At 42.0% G+C, this 25368-nt stretch overlaps 1 protein-coding gene across 24 annotated transcripts in view; it reads left to right on the top strand.

Moving 5' to 3' along the window:
• ARPP21 (cAMP regulated phosphoprotein 21) overlaps positions 1–25368 on the top strand; it is a 206522-nt gene that overhangs the window by 162772 nt on the left and 18382 nt on the right. The window lies entirely within an intron of this gene.

The raw sequence follows: 25368 nt of genomic DNA, 5'->3' as shown, positions 1-25368 counted from the left end.
ATAAAGCATTCATCTTTCTGTCTGGGTTTAAAAGAAAGTCTTCAGAATAGCAAAGCATGTTCCTGCAAAGGCATTGATACGAAAACCTTTTAAGATGCAAGTCAAGAGCCCAGACAGAAGAAGCAAACAAGACTTATGGGGTCATCCAGCCTGTTACCCTGTCTTTGTAATGTAACTGCTGGCAATTTTGTTCATGTTCTCTCAGGCAGGCAGGAAAGCAAAGACACAACAAACAGCTATAACTAAGCAATTGATTACTTAAAAAAAATAAATAAATAAAAATGCTGATCTATGCTTTAATAAAATTGGTGTTGGTCTGGTCAGTGTCAGTGGTGGCTAACAGTGTCTGCTTTCATAACTTTGTATTTCTACATTCCTGAGAGAGAAGGAGGTGAGATATTGTATAAAGGTCATCTGTCTCTTCTAGCTTCTCCTGCCTTGCAGTCTGGCACCATATTTATTACCTCAATATACTGGATCTTTGAACCTAAGTGTAAATCAATTTATAAGACATCTGGTTCTGCTGTGTTATTATAAAAGCATATTTATCAGTTTAATGCTACATCGATAGCATAGTGGGGATTATGGTAAATGAAGTGCAAAAAAGATGATCTGAAATACTTAAGTGATGTTCTGGAGACAATTCAGCTATTTAATCTTGAGGAAGTCATAATTTTAAAGATACATAGTAGCATGGTAGCCATTACATTTGAGTGCAGACAGTGCAAAGATGCAAATACTAATTTTGTTTCTGTGTTTACTGCATCATTTTCCACATATGTTTGGAAAATATTAGTCAAGAAGACTGTAAAATCTCTAGAGCATTGGTGTTTTCCTGCAATTCGTTCTTTCAGCTGCCTGCTTAATTTGAAACATTATTCTTATCTAGTTTTAAAATGAAAACATTGTGACTATGATTTAGACTCCCTGGTGTGGCCTTTGTAAGCATTTAGCTATTCTCAGATCTTGAGACTTGACTGGGAACAAATTCCTCAAGCTGCTTCATTCCTTTGGACTCAGATAAATCCTTTCAAATAACCCTTGTCTGAGCATGTGATAGGCATGCCAGGAAGCAGTTTGGAGGTTCCTATAGGTTGTCTTTCTTGAGGTATGGTGCAAGGGTGAAGTCATGAGGATAGGCTCCTGAGTTGGGTCACCTTATAGTAGGTGCACCAGAATGGAGAAGTTATTCTCCATGTCCCATCAGGTTGTGGCTGCTGATGGGGTTCTACACAGCCCCATACCTCCAAGAAGAGGAACAACACCTTTTACAGCAAAGTGAATTTCACCCTTCATTTCTGGTGTTTTGTTCAGTACCATTCCCCATCCTCCCTCCTCCCCCTCTTCTGTTTGCAAGCACTTGACTTGCAATTTTGACCAGAGTCAATGAAGTTATTGAGTATCTGCATAAATAATGTTTTAGCTGAACCAATACAACTTTGCAATGTCAAAAACTGTTCCTGGGACAGGAATTGGAGAGTGTCAGGAGCACCTTGGGTCTGTGGACTGTTTAGGTTGTAATGTTCATGGTCATAGTCAGTCACTTGGAAGAATGTGGAATGATCATTTTGAATTTATGTACCACTGCATACCTTGGTGTTTGGAAAATAATTAGCTTTCCAAAACATTGTATAATTTATATCAAAATAATATATATATATATATATATGAAAGCATATTATTTATGCAACAGACTTGCTGCAGGATGTTTGCTGTGAGCACTGAGACACCAAAGGAGTGATTTGGTGATGATTTCAGGTAGTTTTCCACCCAGTGTCACAGAATCTGCTTTTCTTCCCATCACACATCCTGTCAGCCTCCCCACACATTTTGCTCCATGTGCCTTGTGGCCTCAGTACAACCTGCAATAATCCTCATCTCTTTCAGTACCCCTTTGATGCCACACTCTCAGCTCCCTCTCACACCCACTTCTTGCTGGGCAGGAGATGGTGTTTTGGCACTGCAGCAGGGGGAGTGGTGGCACCTGCATAGAGCAATAACTGCTAGCTCATGCTGCAGCCTTGTGTCAGTAGCGGAAAGGAGCTTGGACATGCCTCTTCTCCATCAAGTTACTGATTTTTATTAATCATCAGAAACACCATATCTTTGCAGTTTCCATCTCTCTATCAAGCCTGATAGAGTTACTGAGTATCTGCATAAATAATCACACAGAATCACACAGAATTTCTAGGTTGGAAGAGACCTCAAGATCATCGAGTCCAACCTCTGACCTAACGCGAACAGTCCCCACTAAACCATATCCCTAAGCTCTACATCTAAACATCTTTTGAAGACTTCCAGGGATGGTGACTCCACCACTTCCCTGGGCAGCCTGTTCCAATGCCTCACAACCCTTTCAGTGAAGAAGTTCTTCCTAACATCTAACCTAAAACTCCCCTGGCGCAACTTAAGCCCATTCCCCCTCATCCTGTCACCAGGCACGTGGGAGAACAGACCAACCCCCACCTCGCTACAGCCTCCCTTGAGGTACCTATAGAGAGCGATAAGGTCACCCCTGAGCCTCCTCTTCTCCAGGCTGAACAAGCCCAGCTCCCTCAGCCGCTCCTCGTAGGACTTGTTCTCCAGGCCCCTCACCAGCTTCATCGCCCTTCTCTGCACCCGCTCAAGCACCTCCATGTCCTTCTTGTAGCGAGGGGCCCAAAACTGAACACAGTACTCGAGGTGCGGCCTCACCAGAGCCGAGTACAGGGGGACGATCACCTCCCTAGCCCTGCTGGCCACACTGTTCCTGATACAAGCCAGGATGCTGTTGGCCTTCTTGGCCACCTGAGCACACTGCTGGCTCCTATTCAGCTGACTATCCACCATCACTCCCAGGTCCTTCTCTGCCTGGCAGCTCTCCAACCATTCCTCTCCCAGCCTGTAGCTCTGCTTGGAGTTATCGCGCCTCAGGTGCGGGACCCGGCACTTGGCCTTGTTGAACTTCATGCAGTTGACCTCAGCCCATCGGTGCAGCCTATCCAGATCCTCCTGCAGAGCTTTCCTACCCTCAAGCAGATCGACACACGCACCTAACTTGGTGTCATGTGCAAACTTACTGAGGGTGCACTCGATGCCCTCATCCAGATCATCGATGAAGATATTAAAGAGGACCGGCCCCACCACCGAGCCCTGAGGGACGCCACTAGTGACTGGCCTCCAACTGGACTTGGCTCCATTCACCATGACTCTTTGGGCCCGGCTATCCAGCCAGTTTCTAACCCAATGAAGTGTGCGCCAGTCCAAGCCAAGAGCAGCCAGTTTCTTGAGGAGAATGCTGTGGGAGACGGTGTCAAAAGCCTTGCTGAAGTCAAGGCAGACCACATCCACAGCCTTTCCCTCATCCACCCAGCGCGTCACTTTGTCACAGAAGGAGATCAGGTTCGTCAAGCAGGATCTGCCTTTCATAAACCCATGCTGACTGGGCCTGATCGCCTGCTTGCCCTGCAAGTGCTGCGTGATGACTCTCAGGAGGATCTGCTCCATGAGCTTCCCTGGCACTGAGGTCAAACTGACAGGCCTGTAGTTTCCCGGGTCTGCCCTCCGGCCCTTCTTGTAGATGGGCGTCACGTTTGCTAGCCGCCAGTCAACTGGGACCTCCCCTGATAGCCAGGACTGCTGATAAATGATGGACAGTGGCTTGGCCAGCTCCTCTGCCAGTTCTCTCAGTACCCTTGGGTGGATCCCATCCGGCCCCATCGACTTGTGCACATCCAAGTGCCGTAGCAGGTCACCAACCAGTTCTTCATGGATAGTGAGGGCCACATCCTGCTCCCCATCCCCTTCCACCAGCTCAGGGTACTGAGTATCCAGAGAACAACCGGTATTGCTGCTAAAGACTGAGGCAAAGAAGGCATTGAGCACCTCCGCCTTTTCCTCATCTCTTGTAACTAAGTTTCCCCCCGCATCCAGTAAAGGCTGGAGATTCTCCTTAGTCCTCCTTTTTGTGTTGATGTATTTATAGAAATGTTTTTTGTTATCTTTAACAGCAGTAGCCAGATTGAGCTCCAGATGAGCTTTGGCCTTCCTAATTTTGTCCCTGCACAGCCTCGCTACATCCTTAAAGTCCTCCCTAGTGGCCTGCCCCCTTTTCCAAAGATTATAAACCCTCTTTTTTCTCCTAAGATCAAGCCACAATTCTCTGTTGAGCCAGGCTGGTCTTCTTCCCCGCCAGCTCGTCTTTGGGCACGTGGGGACAGACCGTTCCTGCGCCATTAAGATTTCCCTCTTGAAGAGCGCCCAGCCTTCCTGGACCCCTCTGCCCTTCAGAACCGCCTCCCAAGGGACTCCACCAACCAGTGTCCTGAGCAGCTCAAAGTCAGCCCTCCGAAAGTCCAATACAGCGGTTTTACTGGTCCCTTCCTGGCCTTGCCAAGAATAGTGAACTCTACCATTTCGTGGTCACTCTGCCCAAGACAGCTCCCGACAATCACATCCTCCACCAGTCCTTCTCTGTTTGTGAAGAGAAGGTCTAGCGGGGCACCACCCCTGGTAGGTTCACTAACCAGCTGCGTCAGGAAGCTATCTTCCACGCTCTCCAGAAACCTCCTAGACTGCTTTCTCTGGGCTGTGTTGTGCTTCCAGGATATGTCAGGAAAGTTGAAGTCCCCCACGAGTACAAGAGCTGACGATTTCGCAACTTCTGTCAGCTGCCTGTAGAATTCCTCATCTGTCTCCTCATCCTGGTTCGGCGGTCTATAGCAGACCCCGACCAGGACACTAGCCTTGTTGTCCCTGCCGATCCTAACCCAAAGGGACTCGACCTTGTCATTCCCAGCCTCGAGTTCTACAACCTCGAAAGACTCTCTAATATAGAGAGCCACACCACCACCCCTTCTGTGCTGCCTGTCCCTTCTAAAGAGCTTATAGGCAGGCATTGCAGTACTCCAGTCATGAGACTGGTCCCACCACGTCTCTGTGATGGCAACCAAGTGGTAGCCTGCCTGCTGCACGATGGCTTCCAGCTCCTCCTGTTTGTTACCCATGCTGCGTGCATTGGTGTAGATGCACTTCAGCTGGGCCATTGCCTTATCCCCCGGCCTTGCCATTGTTCCCCCTGGCACAGCCCCAACAATCCTAGCTTCAGCCCCATCCCCCTTCTTACCTAGTTTAAAGCCCTCTCAATGAGCCCTGCCAGCTCCTGGCCCAGGATCCTTTTTCCCCTAAAAGATAGGGACCCGTCTGCGGCCATCAGGCCAGGTGCTGAGTAAAGTGCCCCATGATCGAAAAACCCAAGATTTCTGCGTTGGCACCAGCCCCGGAGCCACGTGTTTAACAGGTGGGCTTTCCGTGTCCTCTCTGTACCCCTCTCTGCCACCGTAGGGATGGACGAAAACACCACCTGCACTCCCGCTCCATCCACTGACCGACCCAGCCCCCTAAAGTCTCTTTTGATAGCCTTCAGGCTTCTCTCTTCAATGTTGTCACTGCCCGCCTGGACTATCAAAAGAGGATAACAGTCAGAGGGGCGTACCAGGTTGGGAAGCTTTGTGGCAACGTCCCTGACCCTGGCCCCAGGGAGGCAGCAGACTTCCCTACGGGTAGGGTCAGGCTGACAAATAGGGCCCTCTGTTCCCCTGAGAAGAGAGTCTCCCACAACAATAACCCTCCTGTCTTTCTTGGTGGAGGCAGTCCTGAGGCGTGGAGTCGACCTCCTCGCCCTAGGCATCCTCCTGGGAACACTCGCTACCTCTTCCTCGCCCACCGGTCTCTCAATCTCCAGGGCCTCAAACCTGTTGCATAAGGGCACCTGGGAAGGTGGGGCCGGAAGGGGAGGGCATCACCTGCGATGTCGAGCAGGGACCTGTTTCCATTCCTCCTGAACTCCCAGATCCCCTCCCTCTGCCCGACGGCTACAGGGCAGGGGGTCCACCCCCATTTGAGGAGTCTCACCTCGGTACCTCCCCTTGAGGCCCTGCAGGGAGTTACTCCTACAGTCTATCTCTCGCTCACACTCCCTGATGGCCCTCAACCTCTCCACCTCCTCCTTGAGCTCGGCCACCATGCGGACCAGGTCATCCACCTGCTCGCAGCACCTCACGCACGCAGTTTCTCTGCCTCCCACCGATGGCAGCAACAGGCTCAGACACTCCCTGCATCCGGTGACCTGAACTGCGGCATTTTTTAACGGGTAGTCGGTCTGGGTTTGTACTGACTTCCTGGAGAGCGCACCGTGCCTGGTGGAGACCATTATCGCCTAGCTAACGGCTGTCGTTAAGGAGGTGTTCGTGTGGGCAGGGGGAGCGCTCTGCCCTTCCTGCTCGCCCTGCCTGCGCGAACTGCCGCTCCACTCCCTTCTGACGCGCCACGCCCTGTTCGCCGCGCTCCCTAGGGGCAGCTTTTGAACGGCTGGGGAGGGGGCGCTGCTGGCTCCGCCTACGCCTCGTCAGCCTCCCTGACGAGGGCTGTCGGGCCCTGGCGGCTCCCTCAAGTAGGCAAAATATTTTAGCTGAATCAATTTAGATTTTCATTGTGCTACCAACTTTGAGCTCAGAAAGTTACTATGAGGGTTCAAGGAAAAGTGGCAGGGTAAGCACTTTTTTTTTTCCCTTCAGAAACCAGGACAGGAAAATACAGGAGGATAAGAGGGAAGGAAGAAGGGAGGGAGGAAGGAAAGGAGGAAGGGAAGAAGGAAGACACTTCTAAACCTTCCTAGAAATTTGTACTTGAGTGGAAAACAGGAATCACAGAGTGTTTGAGACTGCTTTTTCCCTACCATGCTCCAGGATGGCATAAAGCAGGCTGTGCTTGTGCCAGAGATAACTAGGGGCAGGAGAATGGAGATGTTAAGGAGAATAGAGCCTGTGAAAGAGAGTGAAGGTCAAGAATATTCAGGATGGAAAGGGGCAACAGCTGGGAATGAGGCAGATGGAAAAGATGAGTGGAGAAATGGTTTCCCTGAAGACCTGGTGCTGCTCGCTGCTGCTGTGGAAAGGACAGCTGCAGCACAGGCAAGCCCACAGGAGCCCATGCTGGCTGCCCGTACCTGCTCAGTGGCTCCTATGGAGGTGTGAACAGGGAGGCAGCATCATCCTGGAAAAGCTTAGACAATGATTTTATTAAAATAAAATTTGCCTGCTCAGAGGAGCTCTTGCAAGCTTTCAACTCTGTGCATCAGCAAGGAGTTCAGATTTTGGTTTTCCCACTTCGGGCTGCAGAGGTCAAAGTTTGATGTAAAGCCAAGCAATTTGTTTTCATTTTTCTTAGAAAAGGTCTCTGCAGGAGCAGAGTGATATTGATGACTTTTACAGCAAGCAGAAGAAGTAAAATGTCAGTACAGCATCTGTAGTAGCTAAGGGTGTCTGTATTCTCTCATGGTTCTGGAAGGAGAGTAATATTAAGTTAAAATGGCTCCAGGGCAGAAAAAAAAGATGAGCTCACCTAAAATTAGATTAGAGCTCTGACAGCAATAAATCATTTGGAGAGAAGAATGAGAACTTTTCTCTGTATTTACTTTTTTTTTTTTTTTTTTTTTTTTTTCGTTTTTAAGCAGGGGTTTGTATAAGAACATAGCTGACACATTTCTGGCAGAAGCTTGGTACATCTGTTGTACATGAAGATTTTATAGAAACCTTTTCCATTTGAATTACATTTGTTTCTTTTCAGGACCCAGACAAAAATGGTGTGTTTGTGTTTGTGTTTGATGTGGTAGCATAGCCTGTAAACAGAAATGCTTTTCACAGAATCACAGAACTGTAGGGGTTGGAAAGGACCTCGAAAGATCATTGGGTCCAACCCCCCTGCCAAAGCAGGTTTCTCAGAGTATGCTGCCCAGGTAGGCGTCCAGACTGGCCTTGAATATCTCCAGAGAAGGAGACTCCACAACCTCCCTGGGCAGCCTGTTCCAATGCTCCGTCACCCTCACCGTGAAGAAGTACTTCCGCATGTCAGTGCGGAACTTCCTGTGCTCTATCTTGTGGCCATTGCCCCTTGTCCTATCCCCACAAACCACTGAGAAGAGGTTGGCTACATCCTTCTGTCCCCCACCCCTCAGATATTTATATACATTGAGGAGATCCCCTCTCAGTCTTCTTTTCTCCAGGCTGAACAGACCCAGGTCTCTCAGCCTTTCTTCATAGGGAAGATGCTCCAGGCCCCGTATCATCTTTGTGGCCCTCCGCTGGACTCTTTCCAGGAGATTCCTGTCTTTCTTGTACCAGGGAGCCCAGAACTGGACACAGTACTCCAGGTGAGGCCTGACCAGGGCAGCGTAGAGGGGGAGGATCACCTCCCTTGACCTGCTGGCCATGCTCCTTTTAATGCACGCCAGGATCCCATTAGCCCTCTTGGCCATGAGTGCACAGTGCTGGCTCATGGTCAACCTGTCATCCACCAGGACCCCCAGGTCCTTCTTCTCAGAGCTCCTCTCCAGCAGGTTGTCCCCCAGCCTGTACTGATATATGTGGTTGTTCCTTCCCAGGTGCAGGACTCTACACTTGCTCTTATTAAATCTCATTTGGTTTCTTCCTGCCCATCTTTCCAGCCTGTCCAGGTCTCGCTGAATGGCAGCACAGCCTTCTGGCGTGTCAGCCACTCCTCCCAGCTTTGTGTCATTGGCGTACTTGCTGAGAGCAGACACTATTCCCTCATCAAGGTCACTGATGAAGATGTTGAACAAAACCAGACCCAGCACTGACCCCCGGGGAACACCACTAGTCACATGCCTCCAGCCAGACTCTACTCCACCGATCACCACCCTCTAAGCTCGGCCAGTCACTATTTCACTTTTATTTCACTTGGTGACATAGATAGCATCATAGCTCTTCTTCATTGTACTGCTTCTTTACAATTCTTGTGTCCAGTCTTGTGCACTGCACAGTTTTTCCAGGTGTTGTTACTGAGCTGGGGTTGGGTTCTAGACAGTATCTGTCACACCGTGACATGCATAGGACACATTAGGTGCATTCTTAGGCTTTTCTCAGATGACTGTTCTCAAAAGCATTGTGGTCCTTTCTCAGAGTATTTGGGTATGTTGCTGTTACTCATTTCTGCATTTTATAACAGATGATACTTAATATAGTGAGCAATGCACGATACTATAACCACTCAGAATTATATAGTATCTCTGTATTCTCATCTCACTGTACTCTATAAATCACATCTCTAACATCATCAGTATTTCCATTTTCAGCAGTTATTTCTATGTTGGTAGTTCTGAAAGCTTTCAATCCTAGTTTTCGTGGCTGATTTTTTTTTTTTTTTAAAGAGATATTGATAAGTCAGTAATGATTTGCATTTTACTATGGTAGAAGAAATCAGCAATGGGCTATTTTATGTCTGTGTGTCTGTATTTACTTTCATTATAGTAAGTGCTCTGCACTTACAGGATTTTTAAGTGCTTCATAAAGATGAGCTGGATAAGTACATGAGTATTACTTTGGGATATATAACTGTTATTGCTGTTCACAAATGAGCAAGCTGCAACAAATTACATGATCTTTCCCACTCTACTTCGTTATTGTATGCCTGTCTCATGTGTTGCAGATTATTTCTGAGTGCAATAGAAATTTTGTGGAAAAATCATGTTTAGATTCTTGTTTGGGCTGTAGTTCTAAAAGGCAGTGTCCTTGATGCACAGTTGTAAAGTAAAAATATGTGGCATGTGTTTTCCATCAGTAGTGAAGATCATCTTCTGAGTAAATTAAAGCTAAGATCTGTAGTATTTGGTTGAAATATCATCTAGCCAAAAGTTTACACTGTCATATATCCAGAGAAAATTAGTTTCTTTTCACCATAATTGGCTGGTCTATAATTCCTGCAATCAATATAGTGGTTTTAGGATTTCTCATATGTTTGAGAATCAACAAATGTTTACGTTATAACTTGTTTCATTGTCCAGATAGCACCGGCATGTTCAGATTGCTTAGGAAATCTCTGCTCTTTCCTAAAGGCAGAGTAGTTCATTGTGTATAATTTCACCTTTGACAGAAGGAAGATATTGTGTGAGGAAAGTATGTGTCTGAATACTGCCCAGATACAGAGTCCCTTCTTAGTAAGTGCCATGAATATTGTGTAAATAGCAAACGTTTGTCATGGGGGAAAAGTAGGATTTCTGATGGAAGATTCTATTACTAGCTTTTACAGCTTCCAGTAAGGAAAAAGAGGTAATTGTCTCTCTAATGCATCTCCAAAACAAGTTTTAAGCAAAGACAAAATGTACCTTAACAGAATATGTAAATTTGCTTAACTACAAATCAGAGTCAAATTGACAATGAAATACTGAATTTTTGCTTAATTTAATAATTTAGGTGTCAGTGTAATTGAAGAGTGCTATCTTCAAGTCTCTTTCATCCTCTTTGTCTTCTGAAAGCATATGTCACTCTAAACAGATAATGAAAAGGAAAAAAAAAAGGGGGGGGGGGGGAGGGTAATATGCAGCACTAAAGGAAAGATTGGTTTGTATCATGGTCATTACAGAACCTTATAAAGAAGGATTGTAGCTTTCTACCTTCATTAGCAGCCTGATAGGAGCTCATGGTCCACAATAAATTTGTTTGCATAATTCCATCTATAATTTCTGTGCTTATATAAACATAAACAACTTCAAATTTAAGTATCTAATTATCTAAAGAAATTGTTTTTCCAATAGTAATAGTTTATTGCATTATTGAAACAAATTTGTACTGAAGGTGTCCATCTGTGTTTAATAACCAGAAATGCAAATGCTCTGTTTTTCAGCAGATACTGCTTATCCGGAAAAACATTGCAGGGGTTCTCTCTCTCTCTCATATTAAGAGTCATGACAGGAACAGGATGCAGGCTGGACGTAGCCCTACAGTTTTAGACACTCAAGTGTTGTGCCAGTAACATTGGTGTAATGCTTTGAAATTGCACATCATTTTATTAAATGGTAGGGCCAGATCAAGGGAGAGTTTGTAGCAATTGCTCTAGGAGGTGAAGGCTCAAGCTTGTGATCTTGAAGTGATCCATACAGACAGTTTTTGTCTAAGTATTTTATGGTTAAATTAGAGTTTCCTTTCTGCCTGTACCTACAAGTGCCTCCATGTTGACACCAGTGAGCATCTCAGACTATGACCATCTGTGATATAGACCTAAGCACTCCTCCTGCCAGCTGCCACAAGGACTTATTTCAGGCAGGTGTGTTGTGCAAAGTGTCTGTAGCAAACCTTGGGGATCAGGCTTGTGTTGTGTTTTTTGTTGTTATTGGCTGTTGTTGTGTGTGTGTTTTTGTTTGTTTGTTTGTTTTTTTGGGGGGCAGGGGGAAGAGGGAAGGAGAGCACATAAATCACATCTTAAGAGGGAGACCTTCTCCTTTAACTTAAACTGGAACCAAACACTAAAATGTAGGCATTCCCTTGGTATGAGAAACCTACATGCTTTGGTTGGCCCTAGAGGGTCTTAACCCACATTGTTCACTGATGGGGAAATTATCACCAGGATCTGTGCTGTTCAGGGGCATTTTCTGTCTTTCTTACAGTACTTTCCTTAGGTAGGTGGAGGAGACTGTGAAGAAATATTTCTTTTTTTTTTTTTTTTCATAAAGTGGCTGGCTTAACCAGGGTTGAAGCTTACAAATTTTTAAATTTCTAGTCTTAGAAACACAAAGTCATGTTGTCCTTCTGACATTAAGCAATAATGCTGGTCCAATAATCAACAAACATTTAGCCTTGCAGAATAATTGTAATTGAAATTAGTAGCAGAATTAATACTACTACACTCCCTCTAGCGTATGAGATTTTTGAAATTAAAAGGCAAAATTATTTTTGTTGAAAAGCTTTGTTTCTTTTCAAATGACTCATTTATTCAGCATTCACACCAACAGAGGGCAAATATTGAGGGAAGAGAACTCTGTTAGACTTGAGCCATAAAAATCTTAAGACAAACATTTTGGAGGTTTTCTTTCAAAGTTTCTCAGATTTTGTTCAACTTCTGTAGCTCTAATTAAAATCCAAGTAATTTCTGACAACATTGCTAGGATTTCAGACTAAGGTATACATAGTTTTTAGTGAATTAATATGTATTAATGTCATACTTGTTAAAGTACAGGAACAATCAGAGAGAAGAGATTTCTGGCAGCATTGTGCAGTGGATAGGACATTGAAATATCCCTTGTAAAAATTGTAGACACCATGTTAAGATGTAGGGAATGCTCTGAGATATTCAACAATACCTACAAAGAATCTTTGTATTTTTGTCTTTCCTTCGCTAGAAAGTCATCTCTATTTCTAATTCTGTTTTTGATCAGTGCACAGTGCTTCCACTTCTTGCAATGGAATTTTCCAGCAGCGAGTAGTTGAGAGGCTTATATTGTAGCTCTGTAGTGCAAAAAAAAAATCATTTTTTCATATATTTTTTTCTTTTCTGAAACTATCTTGCCATTGCTAGAACAAGTGGAGTCCCACCATTGACAGAAATGCTAGAAGGGCTTTATGGGGTGGCAGAGGATATTTCTAGCTCTGCTTCAAGCATGCTGCCCATGGTAGGTCTCTAGGCAGTGGGGCTCAAATTTTCTGTAATTTTCCCAGAGATGAAAGCATGCAACAGGATGGAGAAATGTAGCAGGGCTTTGGGGTCTAAGGTAATGACTGAAGAAATACTCCAACTGTACAGCAGAAGTCTGCACTGCAAAGAAGAGGGGAGACTTTTGCCTTATGGTTGCTATTGATTGAGGATGTAAAAAAATTGAAACACATTTTATAGCTGTAAAATTTAACAGAACAGGATACTTTTTTTAGATGGAAGAACTGAGGAAGGAGGTGTGTGTGTGTGTGTGTGTGTGAGAGAGAGAGAGAGAGAGAGTGCTGGTCATGGACCAGAGGAACTCAAGAATTATATCCCAGAAACTGAAAGAACACTGGCCCCCTACAATAGCAAGGACTTGTTCATTTTGATTTGCCACCATTAGATACATAGATTACATGCATTGTTATGTGATTGTGGTAATTGCGAGTGATGGGAAATAACGCTCATAATGTGGCTGTGTTAATGAGGCAGCCCTCCAGAGTATTCCCAAAGACAGGAGCCAGTTTCCTTAGCAACAGGCGAGGATATGTACTGCCTCTCCCAGCAGTTCTTCACCTCTTCCCCAGGTCCTGCTCTCCTTTGCAGTTTGCTCATTACACACCAGACCAGAGAGCATTCCTGCAGCATGAGCTAATTGTAATGCATGATGGCTGGTAGCTGTCATTGTTATTGGACACAAAATAAAAAAATTGAATTTGCTGTCTGAGTGTCTGGTTCTAACAACAGCTTGATTATTTCTATTATTACTAGTGATACATGGTCCCTGCTGAGGTTTCATTTCCAGTGGGTATCTCTGGCATTTATCATTATGAACGATAAGGATAAACTCATGTTTTCTTGCTGTAGACTCTGTTGAGGACTCCCTCTTGGCTAATAGGATGTAGATTGAGAAGGGGAAGTGGTGATTCTTTACTCAGCCTTTGTTGCCAGTCTTGAGACCTAGCTATGAATACAAGTAATTTTATGTTAATTCACTCCAGAACTAACACAGCCTTTATGAAGTAGAAGTTGGTTGATACTTCTCAGACCTTCTGTCTGTTTCTGCTTATGTGCTGGTAGTGAGACGTGACTAAATCCTCATCAGAAATGTTATTTTCAGGATGGAGAGACAAATAGTACATTACTTAATATGCGGAAACTAAATTCATTTTTACAAAATGCTCTTTTTAACCTAGAAATTTCTATAGTGTAGAAGTTTGAATCTCCAAACCAACCCTACCTGAATAATGAGAAGTTAAATGAGCTTTTATCCTGGTTTATCTGAAGGGGCTAAGATTATAAATATTTTATCACTGATTTTCCTTCTCCATTTTTGTGTTTAATTTAAATTCCATTTTCAATGCAGTGCCAAGGATCCTACTGTCTCCATAAAATATAATCTTTTGTGTACCATCACACTAGTGCTTAAGGAAAGGAAAAGAGGCCAATCTGTGCAATAACAATTATCATACTCAAGGCTACAGCTAGTGCTGAGAGCCTTTTGTGCACAAAACCATGTGTATCAATGTGAAGAGATTTTTTTTTGCAAGTCTTTGAATTTTTTCATCATCTTTAGTCATGGCCTTCCATGTATGTGGAAAACCCACAACCATAGTAAGTGAGTGAACTTGCCCTGCATATAACAGCGGTCTTCTGTGTGTTGCTGGTCATTTCTGTATCAGTGTGCTGTGACTATTTAGTGAAAAGAAAAAAAAAAGGGGAGCTGAGCTTTCACATCAGTGTGGCAGGACTGAGTGTTAATGGTTCATATGTCTGGACAACACAAACATGATAGAAATCTAAGTAAAGAAAGCACAAGAATATAATATTATTTACTGTTGGTCCCACCCCATTTTACATGACTTAGGCAACACACATTATGTTAAAATTAAGTCCATCACTGAAACATCTTAGCTTGAAGAAGTTACTTTAAAAATGCAGCCATTTCTGAGCAAGCAATTATTTAGGCTATATATATATTTATCTTCAGCCCTGTCCAGTTATAAATGACTCAGACAACACAAATTATGTTAACATAAAGCATCTCTGAAAGATCTCGGTCCTGTGGCATTACTTCAAAACAAACAAACAAACAAAAAAAGGTAAAAAAAAAAAAAGTGCAGCCTTTTCTGAGCAAGCAGTTATTTAGGCTATATATATGTATCCTTGCTCTTTTTGTCAGTCTGTGTTATCAAAACAATTTATATGCTTCAGCACTGTCCTTGGGGCTTCCAAGTAGCTTGCTGGTAAAAGCAGAACATCTTCAATAACATATGCACAACATTGTTGAATTTCCAGTTTGCCTATTGTTGAGCACTACCTTTCATCAGGTTCTGAGTCTGTAGAAATGCAAAAGACTGGATTTTTTCAGATCCTACAAAGGAACCCCCCAAAATTCAATTTTTAAGGTTGCCAAGTACAAAGCATACGTGAAAGAGGGGAAATATATTAAATTATAAAAAGCAATGTGCTACTTCAAAATGATAGTTGTGTTAATAGTTTGGATCAAATGGCAATTTTCATTCTGTCTTCATTGGAGAAATTCAAAGTAATTAATCTTTTGTAGCACACTGTGAAAAATCAGGGCTTAAACAGGATCACAGTTGAGACTGTTCCTTCACTTAACCTTAAGCTGGGCAATAAATAATTATAAAAGCAGCTACATTGCAAAGCAAAACTAATTTGGTGAAATAGAATTATATCATGTAATAGAGGAATTAGAATTCTGAATTACTTTTCCTGCTGTCCTTTGTTCTAGAAAATGTGAATTTGTCTCTGATTTGTGTGTAAAAGAGTGGAACTGGGTTTTACAAAGCACCTTCTCTACCCAACCTATCACTAAATGATGAGCGATGTTATTTGTATTGCAGTGCTGGCATAGGGAAATACTATTGTGCTCTCTCAACTATAGCTCATATAGAGTCTATGATGATCGGGTTTGTGTTATGGAGAGAGAAAGTGATGTCTAAGATGTATGCATGTCTAACGCCTAATCTTCTGCTCTTGACACAGGGCACCATGTCATCTGTGCTGCCTTCCATGAGATTTTCAGTGATACCATGTTATGTAAAGTTTTTACTCTGTTCTGATGAGCTGCTAAGGAGACTGAAGGTTTGTCATTACAAGTCAGAGATCCTTTTTTTTTGCAGCCTCTCTCCTGCCTGTGCAGCTACCACACTGCTGATCCTTACAGCTCCCATGCATACCTTAGGCATCTCAAAGCAGCACTGCTAATCTTGCTTCACCTTGGGGCTTTTCTACCAACTCAATGAAAGTTGGGCAACGAAAGTATTGATGAAGCATATATGTCCTAGGTCACCAGTTCGTCATGGAGCTATGTCAAGGGTTCTTTGATAAGTAGAGTCAAAGGATGTGGGGGGAAAAAATGGAAAAGGAAGTAAAAGATCTCTTCTACATCTTCTCTACTCTCTTCTACTATGTTTCTACTTACTGGCACACTGGAGCAATAGACAAGATCTGTTCAAGCTCTTGGCTAGCTCCATAAAAATGTGAAGCCACAAGAAACTTCCTAACACTTTCTTCCACAGGCTGTACTGTTTCTGTTTGATCGTTATCAAAAACAGTGCTGGTCTGTTGTCCTCGCTCAAGAAAAAAAAACCCTGCAAAGTGCTTTGTTTACAAAAAATCCCTAAGCATCCTCCACCCTCAGCCCAAGCCCCCAAATCGCAGTCCTTAGTGTTCATTTCTGTCTTTCACTGATACTAGGGTAGTATTGGTAGACATCCCAGCATTGCACCCTTCAGCATCTTTAGCGTTGCACTCCTCAGTTAGATGCTTGTGTCTGTTGACTGACGCCCACGAGCTCCAAGCCAGAAACTGGATAACCTCAATACCAAGTGGAGGAGCACTTGTGCATGCTATTGGGAGGGCTCTGCTGCTAGCAGATACCGAGTGTGTCAATGTCATGGTGCCTCATGTAGCTTGTTAGTGGATGCCAGGTGTAGTTTTTGACTTGCTGTGACTACTTCCTAAATAATATGAAGGAAAGAAAAGCAACTGTTGTTGAACGGAAAATAAGAACAGCCATAACAGATGAAGGGAAAAGGCCTAATACTTTTTTCTTCGACAGTGACAGAAATAGCAGCAGTTTTGCAGAATAGCAGAACTATCAAGCACATGGTCACATTTCTTTAGAAACCTTCCCAGTTATGAGCAGTATGCTGCTGAAGTACTTCTTGTCTCCATACTTAGTAGCCCTCAGTAGATATTTTCCTGTGAATTTGCCAGCTGCTTTTTTGAGCCTTTGTACGTTTTCTAGTATCCACAGTACTTCATGGGAAGACATTTTATAGCTTAGCTGCATTTTGTCCAACGAATTCCATCCTTTGGGGTTATTTTCCTCAGAGTTACCTTCTGATAGACTTCATTTGCAGTCCCTTAATTCTTGTGTTGAAAAAGAACAACTGAACGCTCATGCTGTAGTTGCCATTTTTGTGCCTGCCATGATCTTACTGACCTTCAGTCAGCGGTAATAACAATATTTTTTGTTTCCATAGCACACAGATAAGGCTCCGTGTGAGACGCCTCAGGATATATATTTATTGTTGTTTAAAGAAAAGTGCTACCACAATAGGATTCTTCACATCTGCTTGGAGCCTAAACCAAAAGCCAAACCTCTTGGCTTACAGTTCTGGGAGAGCAGTGATGTTAACAGTGAGGTGTTTTTTTTTTGTTTGTTTGTTTGTTTTTGAGTTTATAAGGGTTACAGCAAGGAAGAAAACATTCCTAAGTGCAATAATACAAATATTCTGCTTTTCTTTGAATCACCCATCTCTGTCTCTATAAATATAGTCTTGCAATATAAAGAGCTACAAATATTCCTGGGAAACATAACTAGCTGTGGGTTTGTAGGGCACTGTCCAAACTCCTGTTGAGTCTGCATGCTGGTTCCACTAACTCCACAGAGACACTATACATGTATGTCTGCAGTACATCATTTATACTTCCATGGTAGAAACTGCAGTGATAAAAGCTTAACTGCTTTTATGCATTATGTCCAGGTGCTCAGAGCAAGCTACATGTATAGATCGATTACAAACTAAACTGAGGAGATTTTTAGTTTCATAAAATGTAAAATATAAATGTAATGCATAATTGCACATACACTCCTTGTTTCCTCTCTGGAAATTTGAAGCTAATCAAATAGCTAAAAACGCTGACAGAATATGCATCAATTTGACAGAACTTAATTAAACAAACTGTAGCTTGTACAAATGGTATTCTCCCCCCCCACACACCCCCTTTTTTCCCTCTTTTTGGAGTATTTACTTGCCATGTTATAAGGGAGAAAGTGGAAGTACAGAGCTATTTGTTTTTATTGAGTAGTAGTAGTCAGGTTAGCAGTGTGTGGTAGGGCTGAGTCTTTTCAGTCCTCAAAACAAAATCAGTCTTCTGTCCAATTTGAAGCCTGGAGGAGGGCACAATTAGTCTGATGATTTGTCTGCTCCTTCTACTCAGTCCTGATTAATGTTATATGAGTTTGCAGTGGCATTTTGAAATGCATTAGACAGCTCATTTGTGCAAGAATATGGCCTATTGTGTAAATGTAGAGTGATATGATTTATTGGAGAAACAGGTGTGGGCAGATGGAAATATGATTTGCCTTACAGGGTTGTTTCTAATTGACTAGCAAAATACCATTTTTGAGCAGGCCATAATTAATCAGCACGAACTCTTTTCCTGAGTTTTTTCCTGTAAATGAACAGACTCAGTACATCTATCAAATAGAAAATGAGAGGGAAAAGGTCTGAGTCTCCATGAGGCAAGTGGTTGTATTGCTTTGTAGCAATCCCATTGGGATGCTTAACTGAGTGAGGGTGTCATGGGCTTTGAAAAGAAATCCCATATTTCACATTTTTTGTAGGATTGTTAAATTTTTAATACACCAGTGATAGCTATTGAATGCCAAAAAAGAAGGCTGAGATGAAGGAAGAAGAAAAAATTACACAAAAAATGGACTGGAAAACCAAAACAGTTCACCTTAAATGGTCTTGCATATTCTCTCTCTTTTCTTCCTTTCACTAATATTGTGGTGTTAGTTTATTAAGCACAAAAATGAAAGTCAGAAGAACCTCATGTTGGATATCCATTTTACAGGAGCGTTAACTTTTTTGTTATTGTTTTCAAAATCTTTAGATCTGGAGATGTTTGGTCTGGAGATATTTAATCTGGAGGTAAAAGAAGTGATAACACGTTTTTTATAACACTGTAGTAATTTGAAAATCTCAGTAAGGTTTTGTCATTAGAAATGTGATCTAGCCTGGTTTTCATATGTTATTGTGTTGGTGACAGACCAGTTGCACTGAGAGGTAGGACTTCACTGTACAAACTATGCTGATGGTGGAACAGGAGGGATGCTGGAAGATATGCTAGTAGTTAATTTCTGACTGAACTTCAGTAAATTCAATAGTACCTCGTTCATCTTTGCATTCAGCAATTTGGATCTGGGATTTTTATTTAGTTATTTATGGAAATTAAAGGAGGACTCCCAGCTACCCGTTGTTTAGTCCAAAGTCCATACAGCTTGCAGGTTAGAGTGGGTAGGACGTCCTGGATGCTGAAAAGAGAAACAAGTCAAGTACACGTGTGAGATACCTTAAGGAGTCAGGTTTCACTCATTAGGTGTGAGTGCACCTTAAGGAACTGCCTTAGTCTTCCTGCAAATGAAGATATTAAAAGCATTTGGGGGGACTTTACGTCAGCTGAATTTTTACCCTTGCTCAACAGGTTTGCTTAACATCCTTCTAAAGAAGGATGGTACGAGAAAGAAGATACTGAATCTGTTCTTTTTTAAACCTTTTTTTGCTAAATACTGGTGCCTTATACAACTCACTGTATCTGTCATACTAGAAATGCAGCCCATGGGCTGCTGCCATCTGTGAGAAGAATCATGTTGGCCCCAAGAGTTGCCCCTGGTTGCAAGAAAATGGGGAACTTCTAATTTCCAGCAGCTCAAAAGTTCTTCAGATATTTTTTTCCTGAAAACAGCTTCGTGAGGTTTAAAACAGTCACTGTATAATAGAAAAAAGGTGGACTAGGCAAGGTTTGTTGCAATAGTCCTCTTAGTACAGCTGCTTTCACATGAAAGCCAGTTGTCTCCATTGACTTGTCCCTTTTTTATCTGCAGTGAAGTGCATACTTATATCCATTCTTCCATTCCTGTTCAGGTAAGCATTTCAGGAATATTAGCCCCATCTTGCTCAGTAGGACTTGCTTACATGTTTTTAAAAATGCTTGCCTGTATACGGTTTGTTTGTTTGTTGTTTTTTTTTTTTTTTTTTTTTTTCCTTATCTGATGCAGGAGCATGAACAGAGAGGAGCAACAGCTGCTTCATAAGAGACAGCAGAATATATTCTGATCCCAACTAATCAGTGGCTAATTTCTTAAAATCTCCAACATCTGTTCTCTGGGATGACCCCATGACCAATATAAATTTGATATCCACACAGATAAATTTGTGTGGAGCTTTTTTGTTCAATAGTTTTTCAGTGTGATTTGTGTCAACATACTTTTTTCTAAAGATGAGCATCCTTTATAAAATTGATAAAAGACCCACATGTGTGACTTCTGAGTATGAGAACATGTTGGCAGGTATGTTCTTCCTTGTATAATTAAAAAAGGAGGAAAGAAAGATTGCGGCTTCAAGTGCCAGCACTCCTCGAAGCAGGCTAACATTTGACAAGAAGACAGCTCTCTGAAGACTACTATTTTGAGTGTTCCAGCTAAAGCAGATGCAGATTTTATTGAGTCTTAATCTTTCGAAATTCACACTTTGCCTACTCAGTGTACTTCTCATGGGATTTTCCCCCCAGCTCACAAAGGATCCATCTGGAGAAAATTGCCAGCAAAGTATACCAATTTATCTATGCATGTGAATGTCTAGCATTATGTAAGGGCCGAGGTGAAGTCTGTGTAAGCTGTCATGTTCAAATTCATTTTGACGTCCTCCTGCTTTTCATAATGTAGGAAATATGAAGATGAGAAGTTCTGCTGGAGAGCACTTCAGCAATTTGCAGGGCAAATTCTGTTGCAGTATATATGGTGATTATGTAATTAAATACTACATCTAATTCATGTATTCCTAAATTGATGGAATTAAGATTACAGAGGCTACTTTTGCATTGCCATTTCTGATTTCTGCATATTGAACTGTGCCACCCTGATGCTCTCTGAGGCCATATGGACATGCATGTATTGGTCTGTGCTCAGTTTTAAAAAGCTGAAAGTATGACCCCCTAAGACAGTGAAGCAAGCAATAGCTATGCAATGACACATTTTTCACACTTTTCAGGGCTTGACTTTCATTTAGGGACCTGCACATCTCTGTACAGATGTACAGATGTGTATGTGGTTTGTTCCAGATATATTTAATCTTTTCTTACAATTTAGGTGTATCTGCCTTTAGGAACAACTCCAACTACTACCCTGCAGCATAGAAGGTCCTTTGGTATTGAAAGTCCTGTGATCACACTGTGGGAGAGTGAGGCTAGCATAAAATAAGGACTGAGGAGTATGGGATTTCTGTTTACTTCAGACCTTAAATTTCTGCTGACATGAGCTGACATTTGGGACAGGTGTATACGCAGAGACCATCCTGCCCCATCAGACTTCTCATTTGTGTGCAGAGCTTGGGCAAGAACAGTGTTGTGTGTCCAAGGGTATGTAGGGTTTTAGTATTTTCACCTAGGCAACCTCAGCCTTTGGTCTGAAAATCAATTTTTTATCTGCTGAGTTAGAATTATATTTGTATTTTGGCAGTACATGAAAACAAAGTCTTGACAAACAGATATCAGTTATCCTTGCTTGAGCAATAACATTTATTGCATGAAGATGGAGAAGCTTTTGTCTTCTTGTTGCAAAAGATTGCTATATTGACATGACATAAACTGGAAAATTGAATGCAATATGGGAGGAATTTTGCTTTCGTTTGAAGGACAACACAGCCAAAAGCCAAGTTACAGTTATGAGGCTTTAAAAGCAGGTGGTAAAATACTCTTGGCTTTTTTATATGGTACTCTATTTACTATTTATGGCAACTATCCAGAATTACTGTCTTAGGCCTGGGAATCCTGCTATTTATTTATTTTTTGTTAACTTGTATTGTCACAGTTTATGAAGCCCCCACATAAAGCTTTGGTACAACTGAATTCATTTAAAAAAGAATGGGGAGGAGGGGAGGAATCTGTGCTCTAACAAGTTTCTGAGCAGTATAGAAAAAATACAGATAAAGAGACAGTGAGGAGCAGATCATGCCCTCTGTTTATTAGCCTTTTCTTTGCAAAGAGTCATGAAATCATAAATCCAGCTCCTTGTGTTGGAAGGTGGTGGGTTTTGTTCTGTAACTATGAAGTCTTTGAGGCCTCAGAAACCATCTCTGTTAGATGGTGTGGGAGGCATAAAAATAAACATTTTCTGGTCACTTTTGCCACCCAGATTACCACAATGCTTTGAGGGTTGTTTCATTGCTTCAGGATGGCAAGCACCTGTAAGTTGTGGGGTAGGGAAGTGTATTCTTGATTCTTCTGTAATTGACAACCAAGTCAGGGCTGTGGTGGTTACTGCTTCTTCCTGTCCAATTTACAGTAGAGATGGGAGAATCCTTCTACTGCTCAGAGGTAAAAGCTTGGCACAACATTTGTGGTCTGTTGGTAAGAGATGCTGCAAACTGGTTCCTTTATTAATTTAGCAAATGTAATTCTGAAGTATTTAGAAAAGAAAAAGAGGAGGAAGGACTTGTTACAACTTCTGATATTCAATCTGCTGTTACTGAAGAAACAGAAATGCTCCTCTTCTTTTCCCTTGCATGAAGAATTCTATTTCTGCCTTATATTTCTATAAACTGGTGTAAAAAAATCATAATTACAGTGTACTAAACTCTTTTACACCATGTTGAGCTTAAAATAATATTGAATCCATATTTTTTTTTAGCTAGCAATGAAAAAACTATTAAGAATAACACTTAACATACAATCAATTCAATTCCTACAAATGTTTCTAAAGAATAATGGTGTTTCAGAGCCATAAATAAATGGAAACAGTAACCTGCACTGTGCTGTAATTTCTGTACTACCAAGAATTTAAATTCAAGGAAAAAATGTTAATTTTCTTTCCTCTAATCATTAAATCAGAGCTACAAAAATAGGTAAGGGGACAGGTTCAAAAATGTTTTGAGATCTTCTTTCCCATATAATATAGGAAAAATAGGGAAATAACTACTGAGTTCTGCCACTTTTGCATCTTCTTCCATTCTCCGTCTTTAGAGAAAGTGTTTTCCCAGCTTACTTTTAAAGTATCTATCTGTATATAGACATTTTATACCATTTCAGTAACAGGGTCACTGGAGCATTTTTCATACGGAGACTACATGCAGAAACACAATTTTCTCAAGCATTTACTGGCATAAATTCAAGAAATGACCAACTTTCTAAGAAGTTACATAGTTACATGAACTGATTCTATAAATATGCAGTATGTCTGAGGTCCTCAGGTTATACAGTAATGGGTATTATAGAAATAAATATCGATTATCATTCACCAAGGGAATGTTTTAGATTAAATAGATTTAAAAAAGAAAGAAGAAAAAAAAAAAAAAAAACTCCAGCAGAAACTAATTTTGTTAAATGGGTTTTATCTTTTGGAGAAAAGCCAGTTTACTGTATAATTGCTGATAAACTTCTTTTTGATCTACAGCAAGACGTAACTACTTTGAGCAAGTCATTATTTTCTCTTGTTGCTGTTAATTTAGGAGCTGCAAATACACAGAGGTCTGTTTCCTAGTGTTTCAAAATAGGGGTACTGTACCAACTGGATGCAGCCATAAGTAATTAAACTTTTCCTGTTATTACAAGAAGAGTCTGCCATGTGGCTATGTATGGCATGATCTAGGGACATAATACTTTTGAAAGGATAACTTCTGAAGTCCAGGTTGACTGTGAAGTCAGTCTCAGTCTGGCCTATGCTAATGAACTCTAAAGCAGAATTTAGCACAGAATGTCTCACACTAAAATATTTTTTGACATTTTTACAGTAGTAAGACCTTGCTGTGGGAGGACACCTTGGCATTGTGCTGTCTCCGTGCTCCTTTTTCAGTGCTACTATGAGCCATAGGGAGAGCCTGGCTCTTGCTGCAGGTTTGAACTTATGTGAGCAGGGAACATATATGCCCTTTATTCCTTCACAGAAGTGGTGATGCATGTGCCAGCATTTATGTGGTGAGCACAATCTTGTATGTTCCCCATTCTGTTCTGGATATCAGCACAGCTAAATCATGGCAGCAGTTGGGACACTTTACCAATCTGGTTAAAGCCTTGCAGCAGGTATGGTAACTGCAGCCTGTGGGCCTGGAGCTGGTGGCTTGTTTCAGTGTCTACAGCCTGTAAGCAAAAGACATTTTCCAGCTTCTGTGTAAAAGCTAGCATCTAAACTGTGACTTACTGCGCCAACTGTTTTTCCAGAGCCAATTCGTAAATGCTTTATATGTCAACTTTAGCTGGGAAGCCATAGCCCTTCTCACTGTTGTAATGTTATCTTCCAAAAAGCCAACAAAAATACAGCTTTGATATGTTTCTCTAGATGCCTAGATGCCACTGCATGTGAGGTATTATCATGAAAACTACATTATCACAGTAATTCAGGGGCCTTTGAGCATCTGATGTTGCCAATTGCCTTCACTTCTTGCTATGTAATTGCCTTCACTTCTTGCTATGTAATTTATCACTGATGTGGCCTACCCTGCTAAAACGCGCCCTTTGTGGGCAGAGGCAAAGCTAATATACTTTCAAAGTGTATTTGAATTGCTTCAATAAATCACAGCTGTCACTATGAGCAGTTCTATCACTTGCCAGCACAATATGGTATCTGCATACTTCATAGTCTTGATACTGTGGTGGGCTTTTATTTGTGTAAATTGTAATGCATCATAACTTATTTTATCAAATGAATTTGAGTGGCCCTGAATTCTTTCCTTTTTTTTTTTTTTTAATGGAAACTTTGCATTACCTTATAAAGAAAACAGAATTTTTATGGGAAGTTTTATAATTACAACCATTATCTCTTTATTATTAATTTGCCTTAAGAACACTTGTAGACTGTTTTTAATTCAGTTAATTTTCATTCTTGTATAGAGTTCAGTGCAGCAGGGAGAGCTTTGTTTTGTGGCTTGTGTACATTTCTCCTCCCACTTGGCCACGTAGCAGGAAGAACATTCACACAGAGATCCAGGGATGTGGTCTCTGCAGTGAGTAGAACAGTGGGGAAGTGCAGGAACCTTCCTGCTTCATGGAGCTTATTTGCTATCTGTGTAGAATACCCACCATGCTAATCAATTGTCTGAGATTTAAAAAATTACAATAAAAGAGCTTCCTCAGATCCAGAAAGTGGTTGCAGATAAGCTTTCCTACCTGAACACTGTAGAATAGTGAAATGGGGAAGTTGCAGGTAGTTAATTATGCCCAAAGCAGCATTAATTCCTTCATCTGGGAATCTTTTTGAATCAGAAAGGATCAGGGAGTGTGAGCGGCAGAAGGATTGCTGGAGCTGCGATGTGGTGCCCTAGCTCGGGCATGGTCTGGAGAGAGGGAACATTGTGCCTCAGCATCCAGACATGCTCTCCTGGGCAAGACCAGGTGTGTTTGTGCCATCTGCCTGCTCTCCCTGTCCCAGGCTGATAGGTGGGATGCTCCGATCCAGCTGCTTGGCCTCCCTACCACACAGGTTCCGGTAATGTCAGTGTAAGCTCTGGACATATACAAGCTCATCTAGCATTTTCTTCTCCTACCAAAGTGGTAGGTATGAGTGTCACTTATATCTGGTGCAGGACCTTGTTGCTCTTCGGGAGCTCCTTGCAACAAGATCTCCATAGCTCTTTTTGTCTCAGGGATGTTCTA

This window comes from Netta rufina (assembly GCF_964035555.1).
Source record: "Netta rufina genome assembly, chromosome: 2".
Classification (NCBI taxonomy): domain Eukaryota; kingdom Metazoa; phylum Chordata; class Aves; order Anseriformes; family Anatidae; genus Netta; species Netta rufina.
Note: the sequence above shows the minus strand (reverse complement) of the source record. Positions and strands in the feature narration are given on the sequence as shown.